Source organism: Lutra lutra, chromosome 3 (assembly GCF_902655055.1).
Source record: "Lutra lutra chromosome 3, mLutLut1.2, whole genome shotgun sequence".
NCBI classification, from domain to species: domain Eukaryota; kingdom Metazoa; phylum Chordata; class Mammalia; order Carnivora; family Mustelidae; genus Lutra; species Lutra lutra.
The window spans coordinates 200,446,129-200,458,572 of record NC_062280.1 but is presented as its reverse complement, the minus strand read 5'-3'; the positions used below and the strand labels follow the sequence as shown (position 1 = coordinate 200,458,572).

The following is a 12,444-nucleotide window of genomic DNA, read 5'->3' as shown; positions in this document are numbered from 1 at the left end:
TACACAGCCCCCTCACCCCCTCATGGGAACCACCCCTCAGCTCACAGTGTAGCTGCCCTGGCCCCCAGCTCAGCCCTGGGCAAGGCTGCCACCATCTGGGAGCTCTTTGGTGCCACAGTGACAGTGGGGTGTAGATGAAGGCCTGCGGCCCTGAGGCCGCACCCCTGCATAGAGCCCCTGAGGCCCACAGCCCATCCTCAGAAGCCCCTTCCCAAAGCCCCTGAGGCCGCGTGCTCTTGCCTGGCGGGTCTGCAGCTCAGGCCTGCCTGGGAACCTTCTGGAGGCCTCGGTGTGGTGCATGCGGAATGGGTGCCCTGATTTTCAATCCCGCCTGAGTGGACCGCAGCCCTAGCCCAGGCTCCCCCTGCGGGTGACGCTGCGCTGGGGTCAGACCCAGGTCCAGCAGAATGCCAGCCGGTCAGGGGCTGCGTAGCCTGAGGTGCGCTCCGGGACGTCAGGAGCTTGTGTCTCTACCTGCCATCCAGGGAACGCTTGCCTGTTCCTCCCTGTCTCATGAAGGATGTCAGCCGGGCCGCAGGCCGCACCGTCCACGCCCACCCTGGGCCCGGCCCTGCAGAGCGAGCCCACTCTCGCCCTGTGCCCGGGCTCGTGGACTCGCCCAGCACACACTCCGTGGGCTCGGAGCCAGACACAGCCACGTACAAAGTAGCCTTCGGAACGCCGTTCCCTGCGAAAAGAGCTGCACCCCGCCCCGGGAGCCACAGGAAGCCAGGCCTTCCCGGATGCCAGGCTTAGAGGCCATACGACTCGGTGTTCGCCACGGGCAGACAACCAGGCCCCGGCGACCCTCAGAATCCTCCTTACCACAGGCAGCTTGAGCCAGCGCGTAGAGACGGCCACGAGCCAAGGCCCGCGTGGGGCCTCTGAGTGTCCACAGCGCTCACGACCCGCCTCCCGCCCGCACGGAGCGTTTCTCCCGCCCCACCCCCGCTACGGGGTCGCTGGGGTCAGAGCCCCAGAAGGTCATCTGTGTGCTGGCCCTGAAGCTGGGGCAGCAGGGCCCCCTCCAGCCTGAGTGGAGCAGGGTTCTGGGGCGCCAGCAGGGAGGACCAGCAGCTCCTCCAGGGGCACTGGGGGAATCACCCAGCTTATCCTCGCAGAAGGAGACGTGGCTTTCGGAGAAGTTCGGACCCGAGCGAGCCCCTGCCGGGCCCACGGCGAAGAAGGGGAACCCTCCTCAAACCCGCCAGGCCTTAGGTCAGTCCAGAAGGCAAGCGCTTCTCGACACCGACCTGGAGACCGGTTGCCATAGTGGGAGTAGTCCGCGTAGGGAAGGGTAGGACCCTCCCGCACTCTCGGGCCAGCAAGAGCCACCACACGTCAGCCAACTCGTCATCCCAGAGGAATCCTGTCAGCGTAGTGTCACCTTTATCAAGGACGGGTCTGTCACAACCACCCAGCAGGTGAAGCATTCTTATCCCATCCCCGACAAGCTCCCTAAGGCACAGAGACACCCAGTGACTTGCCTGAGGCCACACAGCAGGGACCATGGAGAGCGGCAGCTCAAAGGGAGGGACAAGGTGGTCTGTCTGAGGTTGTCACCCGAGTGACTTTCAGGGACGGATTTATAGGTGGAGACACTCCCTGGGCTCGAAGGAGCAGAAGCAGGAGAAGTCGGACCTCCCAGTGAGCTTGGGCGGTGGCCACAGAGTGCAGGGTTCCGACACCGCGACACCGCGTGCGCCTGTGGTCCCTGACCCTTGTCTCAGCGGTCGTCGAAATGACATTCAGCCGTTCCCAGAGGCATTTAGAACCTCCCATGGTTCCGCATTCGTGTTTCTGTTAGTCTGAGCCGCGACCGCCCGGAGGTCGTGAACGCTGTCCCTGCGGCAGCTAGAGGAGACGGTGGCAGGGGACGTGTCGGGCACTGTGACCCTGGAGGCCCGGCTCAGGGAGCAGCCACTACGTGCCTTTACACCTGAACCAGCGGTGCACCGTGCCCGGCCCCAGGAACCCCGCGTGCAGGCTGCTGGCATGTCCGCACGGCCTTCCAGGAGTTGCTGTGACAAGGGGCTGAGGCCAGGTGGCCACGGTCTGTGTGCTGACTCGCCTTTGCTGTGTGGGGGTCCCTGGTTTCCGGGGGTTCCTCCACCTCCTGAGCTAGTTTTTGTGGGTCCCACTCGTGGGGTGATGTGCACTGCATCTGGCATGTGGGTGGGGGTTCCACATCACTAACGCCCAGGGCGCACCACCTGCCCTGGGCCCTGGCTGGTGCCGGGCTTTCTAAGCCACCATGGGGCGGTGGGGGGTGGGGTGCATCGAGCCCACTGTTCTGTCCACGGTATTTTCTCCTCGGCCGCTGTTACTGAGAAAATCACAACCACAGGAGAAGTGGATGGCAGGTGTCACCACTGCCCACATGGCCCCTGCAGCGGGCACTGGGGGACGGCCATTGTCCCCCCAGAAATGCAGCCTTGCACACGCACACGCATGCGGGGACAGGACATGGAAGATCCTGGAGGGAACAGCACACGGGACTACCAGGCAGCATGAATGCATTGGAACTGACACGGAAACATCTCCCCCCTTCAGTCAGGTCAGACGTTTCCTCAAGACCTTGTTTCAGAACCAGACCCGAAAACTGGAACCCTGTTGGAGGAGACGGTTCCTGACGTGGGCTCTGAGCCCACCCTGGGAAGACCAAGACCACGTGCCGTGGGAACACGTTCTGACTCGCGCCCCAGGCCCTGCACTGGGTTGCTCACCAGTGCCCACTCTCCCAAGTCCTTATGCCCTGGATTCCGTGTTCGGGAGCTGCGGTCGGGCTCCCCTCTGCCCCGAACTAGGTGAGCCCACGCGGAAGCCCTCCTTGGCTCCAGCGGGGAGCCCAGGCCCCCACGAACACCACAGCCCAGAGCACAAGCCCTCCTTGTGTTCACACCACCTTGGGCCATTCTGGATCATTCCGGACCATCGGGACCACTCTGGCCCCTCCTTGGGCCTGCCCTGCTCACCTAGCCCTGTTGGCTCGGGAAGTCCTGGTGTGGGTGAGGAACCTCTTCATACCCTCAGTGCACATAGGTCATTGCGTCAGACCCTGGGCAGGGGCAGGCCCCATACTCAGGAGGCCCCATGCGGCCCCGCCTGCTGTTTCCACCCTGTCCCTGCCGGGTTCTGGCACTTGAGGGAGGAGGAGCCGGCGCCTGGAGCGGGTCTGGAGTAAGGAAGGGAACAGCTGTGCCAGCAGGGACAGGACTGCAGCTGTGCTCAGGGCGAGCAGGGCCCTGGGTCACACGGCGCTCCGCCCTGCCCTGGGGGTCCCCGGGCCTTCGCTCCTGTTCCTGGGCAGCAGTGCCGGTCCAGCCAGAGCACCCACTGTCTTGGAGGCGCCTTCTCATGGCCTGGAAACACCTCAGTGGGTTCCCCCCACCCCCCCAGATGGGAGGGGGAGGTCAGGGACCCAAAGCAGCGGGCTCCAGGCCCCTGGTCAGCACCCGGCCCGCAGGCCAGCCTCCCGAATCCTGAGGGAAGCCGTTCACCTGCCGGCTGGGGTCCAGGTTGATGAGTGTGTCCCCAGCCGCCGGGCCAGGGCTGCTTCTCAGGGCTCAGGGCTGCCTTGAGTGTCCTGTGGAGCCAAATGGCCCCGTTTGTGGAACGGTTTTCCGCAGGGCTGCGCAAACACAGCCTTCAGCCGGCGATTGCGTTCTCAATGCACAGGCTCTGGTTTTGCTTTAAGGCCCACGGAGGTGAGCACAGAAACGGGCTCGGACATGGAGGGGTGGGTGTCCATGAGCCCGGTGTGGGTCCTGCCTCGGACACAGCCACTCGCCTCCGGGTGTCACCAGCGAGGCAGACGAGAGGGTGCTAGGCCAGGGGACGGGGGAGAGATGCCGCAGCACTCCGTTCAGGCTACTCTGGGTGTCACAGAGCTGGGGTCATGGCGGGGGGCTCTGGCGGCCAGGCCCACCTTTGGGCTCAGGCAGGTCCTGACTGCAGCTCTGGCCATGGGACCTGGAGCCCCTGGAGCCCAGAAGGGTCCTCCTGCCACAAGCGAGGGCCTCCTTCACCGGGGTCCCCCCCGAGGCCACCGTCACACACCTGTCCTTCCCGGACGGCTGACAGGGCTGGCCCCCACTTCTCCCAGAACCGCCCAGCAGTCAGATCGAGGACCAAGCCCAGCCAGGAGCTCCCTTTGAACATTTCTGAGTTTGAAATTCCTCTGAATTCTGAGTCACGCGTCTGTTCAATTCGGACAAAGCACAAGTCCTCCGGGCTCTGCCGCCAAGCGTGCACCTGTGTGGGTTTGGGAACTGGGATGGGACCTGGAAGGTTGCCAAAGGCCATGCCCCGAGGGTGGGGAACCAGGTGGGGCCGTCCTCCCCCGAGGGCAGGAGCAGGTGGGCAGGCTCACCGTTGGCCCGGAAGCTGCATGGCAGGGGGTTTGGGGAACTGAGGCCACGCCCCACCCCAGCGCCTGCTGCCAAACGAGTGTCAGCACAAGGAGGCTTGACCTGCGCCTCTCAGACATGCCGTGTGGCAGCGGCGCGCAGACCTGGTCACAGTCGACAGCAGACGGGTCTTAAGGCACAAATATTGGGTCCAGCCACAACACCAGAGCGTGTTTGCTCGAGAAGCCTTGAAGCCACACTGTGCCACGAGAGCCACAGCGAAGCCCTCGGTGCTCAGCGCCCCTGGGAGCCCGTGACCACAGAGCAGGGACGGCGGCATCTCACAGAGTGTCCGGAGAGGCGGCCCGGGATACACTCGCGGACATGTAGTGGGCGCTCAGTGCCCAGAATTGGATGAGGGGACGCGGGAGGCTCATGGGACCAGGCAGGTGTTGGCCACACCAGCCCAGCGCAGGCGGCCAGGTGGGGCGGGTGACGAGGATGGCAAGCCAGTGGCACCCAGAGCTCGCTGATGGCAGCCCTCAGCCAGCTCTTGCCTGAAAGGGTCTTGGCACGAAATATCTGCGGACTCGTCATTCCCGGTAATGCTCCTGCTGCTGAGCTTTCTCTGCTGTCCCAGGACAGAGAGGAGTCTGCGTGGGCAGCCTGGAAGGGGACCCAGGACAGGGCCAGGGCCATTTCTGGGTAGGGTTATGACGTTGCAGAAAAAGCCACGGGGCCATCCCTGCAGGAGAGCCATAGCCCGGGACCCTGGGAACGCCAAGCCCAGTAGCTCCTGGAATAGCCCCAGGCTGGCCCTCGGCAGAGGGGTGCCGTTGGACCACCCCGGAGTCTGAGTAGGCTGATGCCGGAGGATCTCAGTGAGCTCCCAGGTCCAGGGAGGACAGCAGGGAGAGAAGGTGGAAAATCAGGCCTGTCCCGTGTGTGCCCAACAACCCCACCCTTGCACACCCACAGCGTCAGACCAAGGTCTCCTGCTCCTCAGAAACCCAGAGTCTGGGTTGTAGCAAAAACAAATCTTGGGGCACCTGGGTGGCTCAGTGGGTTACAGCCTCTGCCTTCGGCTCAGGTCATGATCTCAGGGTCCTGGGATCGAGTCCCACATCGGGGTCTCTGCTCAGCGGGGAGCCTGCTTCCTCCTCTCTCTCTGCCTCTCTGCCTGCTTGTGATCTCTCTCTCTCTCTCTGTCAAATAAATAAATAAAATCTTTAAAAACAAACAAACAAATCCCATCAGCCCCAGGGCAGTATGGGTGACAACACACTGGCCACATGTCCTGGCTTTGGGCTGAACGTCCCATGGCACCGGGGTTCCCCAGGCCCACGTCATCAGCCTCAGCATCTCCGCTGACTCTCAGGCGGCAGGCACGGCCTACGTGTCTCACACGCGCCTCATGTCAACAGCACGCACGCACACCAGGGACACACATGCCCCACACCTGTCACCGCTGTTTAAAAACAAAGCAAATGTTTCTGACCGAGTTTTCCCATTCGTCAACAGATCAGGAAAATCATCGTCTCTGGTCCTTCCTCAGGGCACCTGCTCACAAGCACTTCCTCTGGACCTGCCCTCAGAAGGCGGCTCACGGAACATGCATGTGAGAAGGAGAGGCATGGCGGGATCCATCACTGACACCGGCAGTGAGCTCCTTCCAGGAATCCCAGGGACTCTCCAGAATTCTTCCCTGAACTGTAGACCTGCACCTTGTTCCCACTTCCTAAGCCCCCAGAATTCTAGAGATCTCCAAGCAAACACGAGGCTGCACTAACCTTCACGGAGGCCTCGCACGCCTCATCCACCCCGGGCCTCACCACGGCGGCCTGCGAGAGGGCTGCCGCGGCCAGCAGGGCAGGGACACGGGCTCCACGGACGCTGGCCCACCGGCAGCCCTCACCCCGCTGGGCACACACACGGTCCAGCGTGTGGGAGGCAGGGACAGACGCTGAGGGCAGGCTGTGGTGGGGAGAGGTCACGCACCACCGCTGACCTCACATATGTCACAAGGACAAGACGGGAGGCACCTCAGCCTGTGGCGGGATCGTGGCTCCAACCCGCCATCGCGCTCCGCAGTGTGAGTCACCCTGGGATACGGGTTACGCCCGTGGCCTCCCCTTGGTCTCCTGTTGACTCAGGGCAGGTACGAGCCACTGCTAGTGCAGACGTGAGGGGCGGCGTGGGCATCCTTGCTGGTAAACAGCAGGTGCCAATCAAAGCCAGCATGACGTGTTCTGTAGTAGCCGTGGGAGGAAGACCTGCTGTCACGCGGACCAACGGCCGCGTCCTCCTCAGACAACAAACGCCCTTGTTCGGAGAAGCAGCCAGTGGTCTGTGGAGACGGGAGACCCCCCACCCTGAGTTACACTGGAGCCCCCCGCACTCCCTTGACAGCCGGCGCAACGCGGAGTTAACGTCTGCTGGAGGCAGTTACGGGAACCAGAGCCGGTCCCCACTGAGGAGAATGAGCCCACGTCCGAAATGACCGGTGGCCGTGCTGAGGAGCCTCCCGGAAAGAACACACGTGCGGGGCGCCAGGCACCCCAAGAGCGCGGCCCACCAGCAGCCAAGCCACACGCAGCACAGCGTGTCCAGCAGAGCCTCCCACGCCCTCCCTGACGGGCCGACCGCAGGCCCCATGTCCAGCTGGGGTCGCCCCACGTGCGGCGCTGCGTCCAGCCTTCCCTCCGTGGCGGGCACAGTCAGGCACACCCAGGGCCTCTGTCCTCAACCTGGGGATGGCAGATGTTTACCCACTGCCACTGGCCACTAAGATCTGGCTGATTCACTCAAATCTACAGAAACAGACGCGCTCTTTGCCACCGTCCCTCTGGCAGAAGCACCTGCAGGAAACGTACTTTCTGATGAATAACTTCAAAACGAGCACCCCTCACCCTCAGACTGGCAGCAAGGAGACGCGGCTCTGCTCACTCTCCGGCCCTGGTCTTTGTTCCCCGGGCACCCTGGCTGGCCTCAGAGGTGCCCACACCCCCACTGGGGGCCGGAACCGGTCACGGAACCCGGGTGGCTGTTACCACGGGGGGCCAGGGACCCAGGCCTGACCCCGCTGCTGGACAACCTCCATCAGGGTGTCTGGGCACCTGCCACCACGGGGACCGCAGCACTGCCCGCCCCCCGGGCCCCGGGGCTCCTGGCAATCGCAGCACCAGTGTGTCTCCTGGAAAGCTTGAACAAAGGAGCGGCTGGGAGAGCTCCTTCAGCTTCCAGGGTGAGCGGCTTTAAGCCGGCCCGGGCACCCCGCTGGGCGGGAGGGACGTCGCCAGACACAGCCCCACCCCCGGAGCACCGTCCCAGCCTGGATCCCACTGACAGGGCCGCCAGCCTCGGTCTGCGCAGCCCTGCATGGGCACCCTCGCCGCGTCCCCCGAGGGCCCCCGGCCTGCCCCCCACGCGCCACCCCCCCCCACCCTCCACCCGCACGCAGCCCAGACGCACCTGTGCTGGTGCGCAGGAGAGCCACAGCCCGGAGATGTCCTGCGACAGCAGGGAGATGAGGCTTAAGGTCATGCTGTCGCCACCAGCGCGCTGGCGTCAGGAGGCGGCGGCCTGTCTCCCGGAACGCCCGTCCTGGGCGCACAAAGGAAGGCGGCGGGGCTCCATCTCTGGGTCGGCCCGCTGGCCCGGCCCTGGGGCCTTGGTGCTGGGTCTGCAGCTCTGGAGGGAGCTCAAGGTGCACGCTCCCTAGACGCTCCCTAGACGTGCTGGCCAGGGACTGCCCAGCCCCCGCCGCACAGCGGCTCCTGGGGGCCGGCTCCAACCCTGCCGCCCGTCAGCACCCTCCCTGCGGAGGCCCCGTGCCCAGCGCAGTCTCCCCGGCCGTGGGCGGAGCAGGGTCTGCACCTCGCCTGTCCTGCCTGGATCTGTCTGTCCCCCGGTCTGTCTGTCCCGGAGCCTGTGCTCCTCACAGAGCTGTGTGTGCTCGGCTGGCTGCTCGCCCCCAAGGGCTAAGAACTTGGAAAATGTAAGGGGGAGGGGACCCCCTGGGGAGCTCGTTAAAATGCAGGTTTGGTTTGAGCTGGAGGTGGCGCCTGGCTCCCTGCTAAGGGGCTCCCAGGTGACCGGAGGCCCCTAGCAGGGGTGGGGGGGTGGGAACCAGGTCGTGGGCAGGAAGAGCCCGGGAGGAGGGTGTGTGTGGAGCTGGAGCCCAGGCCCCAGAGACCGTCCTGACCGGGGTCAGGGCAGTAGCCTTCACGGGCGTGGGCAGCTTTTACCCACCGTTTGAATATAACATCAGGACTTGGTTCCCGCCCACCTGCGCCTCGGGCAGCAAGGTTGCACACACCCATGCTGGGGGGAGACGCTCACCGCCATGGCCGCTGCCCTCGCCCCGCTCCACACCCCGCTTCACACCTGTCACGTGGCCAGACTGACCTGCTGGACAATTCCGACCCCTCCTTCCTGTGCACTACACCCCCCAGTCGGGGTGGGTACAACACTTCACGCACTGCCCAGGGACAGGCAGGGGGACAGCAAGCACACCGGGCAGCAAGCCCCTGGCTCGGGGGGACCTGTGGCTGCACCCGCCAGCATCACCCCAGCCGGGGCCCGTCGCACCGCAGACCCTGGCACAGCTCCCCCACAGCACCGTGCAGGCCCCCGGCCAGGGACACCTCGAAGTCCACACACAGACAGGCCCTCCCCGTTGAGGAACCAGCAACCACGGCGGCTCTGGGAAAGAAGGCATCAGAGCAGCAGCTCAGCCACCAGAGGGGACAGCACAGGGGCATGTGGTAGAGGGAGGGGCTACCACGGTGCTTCCTCCACCCCGCGCCCGCATTCCCGCACCACTGCAGGCTCACAGGCCAAAGCCTGGGAGTGTGGGCTCAGGGCTGCCAGAGGCAGGCTGGGCTGAGAGGAAGGCAGCAGCGGCCACGGGCCATGACCTCAGCCAGGGGTCTGCACCTGGGCTGGGCCGGGCGGGCTCCTCTGGTCCTGTGTCCAGGAATGACAGCCAGGCCTAGCCTGGAGCTCCCCCACAGCCTGCTGGTGGACCGGCCTGGGCGGGAGAGGGGTCTTACATCTGGGCCCGCACAGCCCCCTTTCTCCCAGCTGCTGGAGAGAGCGGGTCTCCTGGAGGGAGGTGGGGTGCAGCCCCAGTTCCAGACCCTTGGACTCCCTGCTGACCACGTCCATGGCCGGCCCTCCAACCAGGCAGCCCACACCTCCCAGGAAACACACGTAGTTGGGCCTGCGGGGCCGCTGGTGTCCTGGTTCGCCCTGCAGGCCGGGCTGACACAGCGGCCCCCAGCCTCCAGGCCCCAGGCCCACAGCTGAGGAAGCTGGGCAGGTGGGTTCCAGGTGACCCCCAGTGCCCCCCCAGTGCCTCTGCCGAGCTGCCAGGAGGCGGGCCCTCGGGCTCAAGCAGAGCGAGCAAGCAGGTCCCCTTCAGAAGGGCAACATGGATTTCACAGAGGAAGCGGCTGGTGGAAGGTCTTCCCTCGGCAGACACGGGGTTCATTCACCCAAGAAATGCATGCCCGCTGCCCGGGGGCTCAGGAACAGTGAGCGAGTGGTCAGACACCAGCGCCTCACCACGGGGCCGTGGTGAGTGAGCTACGTCCCAGCCCTGGCCATGGTCAGAGAAGGGCCAGGACAAATTCCAAATTATTAGTAGGTAGACCAGACTCTCCGCCCCAAACACCCGTGGAGCTGACCGATCACTCACTCTGAGCTTTTCCCCCAAATGTATCCTTCTCCGAGGAGCCCTTCTCACGTCCCTACCCCACACTGTGACCCGTCCTCGTGCAGCCCCACACCCGCGGGCCTCACATCTGCCCCGTCCTGCCCTTACGCCCCAGGTCTACTGTGCTCACACCTGCCCTGACTGGGTCCTTGGGCGGCCCCAGAGGCCTGGCAGGCTCTCCCTGCTTCGGCTCTTCTGGCACCCAGAGCCGGCCCGGCTCGTGCGTGTCACGTGCGTGTCACGCGGCTGCCGCCCCCAGAGGGGGTGTGGAGGAGGAGGGCGCGCAGACGGAGGCACACGGGCCTTCTCTCCGCGGTGCCTTGTCCGGGCCCGGCCCCCGGCCTGGAGGCCCCTCAGAGGCAGGTGCGCCCCACGCGGGGGCCACAGCCGCACATGCTCCCTGCGGTTCCCGCGCCCGGCCCTCCACCATGGTCCCCACTGCCGGCGGTGGCTCCTTCCTCGGCGCGCAGGGGCCTCCTTCTCATCACAAGCCACCCGGCCGTCCGAGGACCTGCGGCTCCGCGTCCGGCTTCCTTCTCCGCAGTGCAGAGCGTGCCGGGAGCCTGAGCTGCAGGGCAGGGCGTGCGGCCCGAGGGGCACGCGGCCCTCTCCGGCTCTGAGAACGGCTCAGCCACCTGTGCGGGGCCTCGGAGGACGGCCGGGGGACGGCACTCCGCACTGCGGGGACAGCTGAGCTTGGAGCCTGGAGTCGGGGCAGGCACACATCCGACAGAGGGCTGACCGCAGGCGTGGAGGGCGGGCGTAGCTCTAGGGTTTGTGGACGTCAACCCTGATCAGCCGACACGTGGCTTTTCTCAGAAACCGGCAGAGTCCCAGAGCCGGTGTTGTGTCGGCTTTGTGTGACGGGCAGTGAGGCCACCGGGGCCAGAGCTCCGCGCACAGAACCCACTGTCGGGCCAAGAAGGCTTTCCCTTAAGATGGACGTGTTCTTCACAGGGTCGCGGCGGATACTCAAAACGCGTTCAGTGACGAGAGCAACAACCCAGGAGCTCTGCCCGCGGGCCGCAGTGGAGGGGACGGGAGGGAGGCAGTGTCTGCGGAGTGTCTGCGCCCCCATGGGGCGGGTCGAGCGTGCTGACTGCTCGGTGGCCGTGCTGTGGACTCAGGTCTCGTGGGGCGGTTTGCACGACTTTCCTGTCACCAGCATTCCGGCTGCTCTCCCTGAGAGGGGTTTGGGGGCCTCTGGCTACCTCCCTGGGGAGAAGCCTAGTGACAGGGAGGCCCAGTCTCTCCAGAGCTGAGGGTATGAGCGCCCACAGGGGCCACCTCGGCCTGAAGCAAGTGATAGGCCACGTGCGTCCCCAAACAGGACTTGCTGACTCATGGGCGGAGACGCAGTGACTCTGGTCACAATCCACAGTATCCAGCAGACAGGGTAGGTGACGACGGAACATTGAAACACAAAGTATGAAGGATGAGCTGCCCAACCCCGCAGCCCCAAGTACCCACAGCTTCAGAGGACCATAGTCCCAAGTACCCACAGCCCAAGTACCCGCAGAATCAGAATGCCCACAGCCTCGAGTACCCACAGCCCCAAGTTCCCACAGCCCCGAGTACCACAGCATCGAGGTACCCACAGCCCCGAGTACCCACAGCCCCAAGTTCCCACAGCCCCGAGTACCCACAGCCCCAAGTTCCCACAGCCCCGAGTACCCACAGCCCCAAGTTCCCACGGCCCCGAGTACCCACAGGCCCAAGTTCCCACAGCATCGGAGTACCCACAGCCCCGAGTACCACAGCATCAAGGTACCCACAGCCCCGAGTACCCATTGCATCAAAGTACCCACAGCCCTGAGTACCCACAGCCCCAAGTTCCCACAGCATTGGAGTACCCGCAGCCCTGAGTACCACAGCATCAAAGTACACACAGCCCCGAGTACCCATAGCATCAAAGTACCCACAGCCCTGAGTACCCACAGCCCCAAGTTCCCACAGCCCCGAGTACCCACAGCCCCAAGTTCCCACAGCATCGGAGTACCCGCAGCCCCGAGTACCCACAGCCCCAAGTACCCGCAGCATCAAAGTACCCACAGCCCCGAGTACCACAGCATCAAGGTACCCACAGCCCTGAGTACCCACAGCATCAAAGTACCCGCAGCCCCGAGTACCCACAGCATCAAAGTACCTGCAGCCCCGAGTACCCGCAGCATCAAAGTACCCACAGCCCCGAGTACCCGCAGCATCAAAGTACCCGCAGCCCCGAGTACCCGCAGCATCAAAGTACCCGCAGCCCCGAGTACCCGCAGCATCAAAGTACCCACAGCCCCGAGTACCCGCAGCATCAAAGTACCCACAGCCCCGAGTACCCGCAGCATCAAAGTACCCACAGCCCCGAGTACCCACAGCATCAAAGTA

The 12,444-nt window shown here is 64.8% G+C and overlaps 1 protein-coding gene across 11 annotated transcripts in view; it reads right to left on the bottom strand.

Moving 5' to 3' along the window:
* Positions 1–12,444, bottom strand: part of MCF2L (MCF.2 cell line derived transforming sequence like) — a 118,729-nt gene that overhangs the window by 52,572 nt on the left and 53,713 nt on the right. Inside the window, exon 1 of one of the 11 annotated variants that reach the window (XM_047720467.1) lies at positions 7,821–8,066. The exons of 9 other annotated variants lie outside the window; for them this stretch is intronic. The gene's annotated coding sequence lies outside the window, so the exon portion shown is untranslated. Of the gene's footprint in view, positions 1–7,820; positions 8,067–12,444 lie in introns of those variants that run through there. One more of the 11 variants, XM_047720463.1, reaches the window with a different exon arrangement.